Genomic DNA, 6,767 nt, shown 5'->3' with positions numbered 1-6,767 from the left:
GACCAAGATATCTCTCTGTCAACTACGTTTTTATTGCAAACCACTTTAAAACTCAAGGAGGTCTGGCAACTAGCGACTGCTCTCCTATTGTCAGCTGATGACGTAGGAAGTCTCACTCTAATACAACACAGTCCAAGACGTATTTCCAGAGAGACATGTCGAAGGACCAGAGAATCAGTTTCAGGTTCCGTGATGCTGAGGGTTTCCAGTCAGTAAAACTCGAAGTGGTAATCAAATTAATCTCTTCGTGGTCAAAGATTACCTCGCTTTCTTTTACTTTTTGGATTTTCTTTGGACTTCCCCGCCTCTCCTTATCCAAATATATGCATGTATGTGTATATGTATGTATGTATTTGGCGTAGGAAAAATCAGAATAATGGCAGATGTAGTTTAATCTCTTCAGTTTTGGCTATACGGTTTCTTCAGCGAGAATGACAAACACACATATCGTCTTATATACTTATATGTCTCGATGGTTGTCTTGGGCGGCCCGCACGTGATCCGCACTTGCTAGTCTCGTTTTCTTTGTTTTTTGTTTCTGCAGCTATAAGTTTCCCGGTTGTTTTGGCTATGTTGACGAATCCTTCTCTGTAATTGGTGGTGTCCTCTGTGTTGATGTGCGCTGCCTCAGTTGTTTACCTTGTTTTCTTATCAAGTCCCTTGTTAATCACTTCCGTACTATGTCAGTCTGGAAGGCGTCCGTTTTATCCAAATATACGACCAATGAGTTGTTTGTTTTATGGTGTTTGATGTCATTCCTGTGTTCGTAAATACGCTTGTCTATGCCACGTGACGACTCGCCAATGTAAACACGTGAGCGTCCATTACATTGTACCTTGTATATCACGCTATTTTCGCTCTTCATGTTTTCTGTTCTAGGTTTCAACTAGTAATTTTTCTATTTGAGGTATACGCTACCTTAATTCCGGCTATCTGCATAAGAATTTTGATGAATTTGGCTTTCTTTGAGTGTGGTCCTAGGATGTATTCATTCTTGGATTTATCTTCAGTTTTCTTCCATGTGGCAATTTCAATAGCTTTGCTTTTTAACTTGTTTAGCAATCCCGCTGGGTATTTCAGTTTCTTAAATGCTTCGATAATGTATTCATATTCACTCTCAGTGAACTCTGTACTTCGTATCTGGATTGCCCTTAGGAAAAAAAAAATCTCGTTTCGCTCTTTCGCTGTGTGGTGACTGATAGTGGATGAAGTCATCTCTGTTGGTTGGTTTCCTGTAAACCGAAAATTTAACACTCTTCCACTCTTCCACTCGTCGTCTAGGAAGGGTAATTTTTTGCCAGCCTCTATCTCCACCGTCAATTCTATGTTGTTGTCTACATTATGTCTTCTGAATTTATCATCTACACGTGTAATCTCAGGCATGATGACTAAGATGTTATCCACTTAACGGAACCAGGAACTTCCTCTTCCCATAATTCGCTTAAAGTGATACGTTTCTAGACACTATCAACAACGAAGCCATCACGTCTGATAATGGAGAACACATGACCAAGCCTCTGTTTGAACTTTTGGGTAAATGTCCATAAGTTGACACATAGAGACACTAATTTCAAGTAGTTATATTATCTTACTGGAAGCTCGTCGTCGTCGATGTTGTTGACTGGTCGTTCCACCAAGTCTCGGGGCATATTTATCCTGAGGTTAATGTCGAGCGTTTTTTCGTCATAGCTGGCTAGTTTCTTTCCATGGAAAATCAAACATTTGAGACGTTCGATATATAAGAACATAAGAATGAAGGAGACTGCAAGAGACCATAAGGCCTACACTAGGCATTTCTATGTACATCCCCACCTTTCATCCCCATCCATAATGTTGTCTTACCGTTTCTTAAAACAACTGATAGTTTCAGCGCTCACTACATGGTTACTGAGTCTATTCCATTCGTTGACCAACCTATTAGGAAACCAATTCTTGCCTATTTCCTTCTTAAATCTAAATTTGTCCAGTTTAGATCCATTACTGCGAGTCCTGCCCTGTTGTTTTAATATGATGACCTTGTTAAAACCTTTGATCCACTTTAACAAGGGTGATGCAAAGAAGGTCATCATATTAAAACAACAGGGCAGGACTCGCAGTAATGGATTTAAACTGGACAAATTGCTAACCTATGAAGTGCGCTTTCGATTCCTGATATCATCGGCTTCATTGGTATTCCAGGCTTATGAACCTTGGGGAGACCTTTTATCCTGAGCGGCCTGGAATCTTCCAGAAGTCCTAGTAGTTGCTTTCCTTTTTCCGTCTTCTTTAAAATTCTCCTGACTTCTGCCTTGAACTCGCCGGTTTTACTTTTTGCAAAACCCCTCGTGTTTCTTCTCATATGTTGTAGTGTCATCCAATAAGTCCATCATTTTGTTCACATAGTCACTTTTATGCAGAATCCACTAGGAAGAGGAAAAACAGCCGGAGTCCAAGCGCTTTCGTGATATACAAGGAATACAGAAAAGTGAGTCACTCACTCACTTTTCTGTATTCCTTGATAATGTGAATTTATCACGAAAGCGCTCGGACTCTGTGTTTTTTCTCTTCCTAATGGATTCTGCATATTTGTGATTCACGTGTGCCTTATGAAACTTGTTCATAGTCACTTTTGTTAAGTATTATCACTCCGACAGCTTGGTTAAGTGATTACAATGTCTTGACACAAATCTTCACCAAGGCCTCGCTGTATCTTCTCGACATCGCGTTTTCTTCATCATTTGCCAACATTTCGAGACCCTATTTGAAACCCTTATCCAAATCTTCTACCTGACCTTACACCGCATGATCCTTGGTCACTAATTGAGTAAGGGCAAGTGTCTTTTTTTTTTTTTAAGAGTCTGCTATATAAGAATAGTACCCTCCTCTCATTCTGTACTACTGAAGAGGACTGTAGCTTACAGTCGAAGTATATAGATTCACCGTTTCCAGATTTTTCTTCTCCGACTGTGGTTTCAGTTCTGATATATATACATATATATATATATATGTGTGTGTGTGTGTGTGTGTGTGTGTGTGTGTGTGTGTGTGTGTGTGTGTGTGTGTGTGTGTGTGTGTGTGTGTGTGTGTGTGTGTGTGTGTGTGTAATGCCCTTTTTAAACATGTTCGTGACTTTGACCATCCTATTGACTGGGAAAATACTTCAAAAATTGTGTAGTGTAAAAATATAACAGAAATATCATAAAGTCAGGAATTATCAAATACAATTAAGACCAACTTATTAATAATAGCTTAGGATTATATAAATTAGATCCATATATTGTCAATGATATGAATAATACATATTTCAAAAGTTGATGTGACAAAATGTCTCTGTTTCCACGACCTCGCCGAGGGACCCAACATGAGCATTCAGTCTTCGGAGAGGAGGGTAAATGTCACTTGTCCTATTTATACTCTGTATCTTAACTTGTTTGTACTCAATTTTCTATATTCCTTGATAATTTGAATATATCACGAAAGCGCTCGGACTCCGTGTGTTTTTCCTCTTCCTTGTAGATTCTGCATATTTGTGATTCACGTGTGTCTTGTGAAATTTGTGCGTATGTATGTATATGTCCTACTGTCCTTATCACCCATTTTCTATTTTTTTCCTTGTCCTTCTTCTATTCTTACCTGCGCATCATTTCCCACCCATTTTCACCCCCTTCCACCCGCTAAATATCCTTCTTCCTTCTCATTGCTCTTGTCCACTCCTGCCCACCCTATCCCCTCTCTTTACCCTCCCTCTTCCCCTCCCTTTCTTACTCCTCTCCCCTTCCTCCTCCCACTCCCCTTCCTCGTCGTCCTGCCCCTATCACACCCTTCCTCTTCCCCCTCCCCTATCCTTCTTCCCGTTTTGTACTATGAGTCTCTATCACACGCCGTCTCTCGTCGCCTCTGCAGGCCATGCATCAAGCAAAGCATATTTGTATCGTTTCCCTTTCCTTCCACTTTTGCAATTCCTTTCCTTTTTCTTCCCCTTCTCCTGATTCTCCCCTTTTCTTCCTCCCCCTCTCCCTCCCCCTCCTCCTCCTCCTCCTTACCATCCTCCCCTTCTTACTCTCTAGTCTTCTTCCCTTCTAATGTAATGTTTATTTTTTTTCACTCCTAAGTATTTTCTATTTATCTTTTCTGTCCTTACATCCCCCCACCTTGCTTCATCCTTATACTCATTTTTCTTTCTCCTATTCTTCGCCATACCTTTGCCTTTATCAATCCTTTTCCCCGTCCTGCTTCATCTACCATATATCTCATCGTCACCCAAATTTTCACAATTTCCCCCACATTTACATTCTCACCATATACCACAATGCCTTGCCCTACCCGGAACTAGTTCATCCTAAAACTCCCTCATTATGTCACCCTTACTAAACAGTGCTTTCGCCATAAATTGGTCTTACCTGACTTTGCGATCACTTACCCTCACTCATACCCCAATCCTCACTCACACACCCACCCTCGCTCTAATCCTCACACTCACGCTCACCCCCTCATACTCAAACTCACCCTTCTTCTCTTTCTCCACTACCTCTTTTTCTTCTCCCCTCCCCTTCTCTCTCTCTCTCTCTCTCTCTCTCTATATATATATATATATATATATATATATATATGTATATACATATATATATATATATATATATATATATATATAGAACACACAGGAACCCACAGTCGGATCACGAATAAACTTTGAATAAAGAATAATCCTATATTTCGGCTATCAACTGTAGCCCTCTTCAGGTACTTTCCTGAAGAGGGCTACAGTTGATAGCCGAAATATAGGATTATTCTTTATTCAAAGTTTATTCTTTCTCCGACTGTGGGTTCCTGTGTGTTATTTACAAATGTGCTACTACATTTCTATTTAGAAATATATATATATATATATATATATATATATATGTATGTATGTATGTATGTATGTATGTACAACACTGAATGGGTCCCAGTGATTAGAGATATATTTTAACAATCACAATGCATTTTAATTCTAAGCCATCAAAGGCCGACATGCAGAAATTGAGATGCATTACTGCCAATGACTCGAACCCGGCATCTTCATGACAAGTGTGGTAGTGCCTTACCATCGAAGCTATCAAGAGAGATATAAGTTGAGCGCAATTTTTCTTATATATTTGTATCTCTCTCGATAGCTTAGTTGGTAAGTCACTACCGCACTTTTCATGAGGATGCTGGGTTCGAGTCCTTGGTAATACCGCATTTCAATTTCTGCATGTCGGCCGTTGTAGGCTTAGAATTAAAGTGTATTGTGGTTGTTGATATATATATATATATATATATATATATATATATATATATATATATACGTGTGTGTATATATATATATATATATCCTTCTCTCTCTCGCTCTCTCTCTCTCTCTCTCTCTCTCTCTCTCTCTCTCTCACACACACACACACACACACACACACACACACACACACACACACACACACACACACACACACACACACACACACACACACACATACACACACACACCCTTCCCCCTTACCTTCAACCTCACCCTCACTCTCCCCCCAAAACTTACCTTCATTGTCAACCCTTACCCCTCTCGCACGTGTAAGGAAAACCAATAGACAGAAGCCAAACTGGCAACTAAACAAAATTTATCGAATTACATGTACACCCTTCACGGGAACAGCTGCGGCGTTGCTGTTGCAATAAAGGTATTCGGAAAACAATATCTAAATGGAAAAAAGAAAAATTGCAATCAAACTTCCACCCTCCCTCTCCTCCTCCTCAACCTCCCTCATACCCAAATCCTCACTTTTACCCTCATCTTTAGTCTTCCCAGCAACTTAAGACCCATCCTCAACTTCACCCTCAATCTCACCCTCAAACCCTTAACATGACCCAGTCCCTCAACCTTCCTCTCAACCTCATTCACGTCCTTTCACTTTCCTCCTTCCTACTTTCTTGCGGCGTTTACCTCGCTTTTACCCTTACCCTCATACCTAACCCTTTACTCCCTCTGTTTTCAACGACATGTCCCTTCCCTATGGTATTTCTACCCACCCTCGGTCTCAGCCTTCCCCCATCTCGTTATTCTCGAGACCCTCTGTGTTTCTCTCCACGGACAAACCCCGTTATGTAAACATAGGTCGTCTTTGATAACCAAAGAGGAATCTTCCGCCAGCAGTGAAGTTGTAGACTGGTTTTCCGACAATAGTCGAATGGCCACGTTTTGGCTTTGTTTACAAACACGGACGTTGATGAGCGCTACCTGCGGTCAGGGTTTTCCTTTCTCCTAATCTGACACTTTCTTCTAGTATATACAGTATATATATATATATATATATATATATATATATATATATATATATATGTATGTATGTATGTATATGTACAGTACATATCTATATATATATATCTATACATATATATATATGTATATACATGCATATATAAATATATATATATATACATATATATACATATGTGTGTGTGTGTGTGTATGTATATATACATATACACACACACACACACACACACACACATATATATATATATATATATATATATATGTTGAAATTAAAGTTGACAGTGTTAGTGTATTTGCCGTTGGAAAACTCAGAAAGATGGCAGAGGTACATTATTCTCTTACATTTCGGCTTCACGCCGAAAACTAAGAGAAGGCGTGTGGCCGAAACACAAGAGAATAAAGTACCTCTGCCATCATTTTGACTTTTCCAACCCCAAACACACACACACACACACACACACACACACACACACACACACACACACACACACACACACACACA

The sequence above is a fragment of the Oratosquilla oratoria genome, chromosome 13 (genome assembly GCF_046742065.1).
Source record: "Oratosquilla oratoria isolate Oo_2021 chromosome 13, ASM4674206v1, whole genome shotgun sequence".
NCBI classification, from domain to species: Eukaryota; Metazoa; Arthropoda; class Malacostraca; order Stomatopoda; family Squillidae; genus Oratosquilla; species Oratosquilla oratoria.
Note: the sequence above shows the minus strand (reverse complement) of the source record.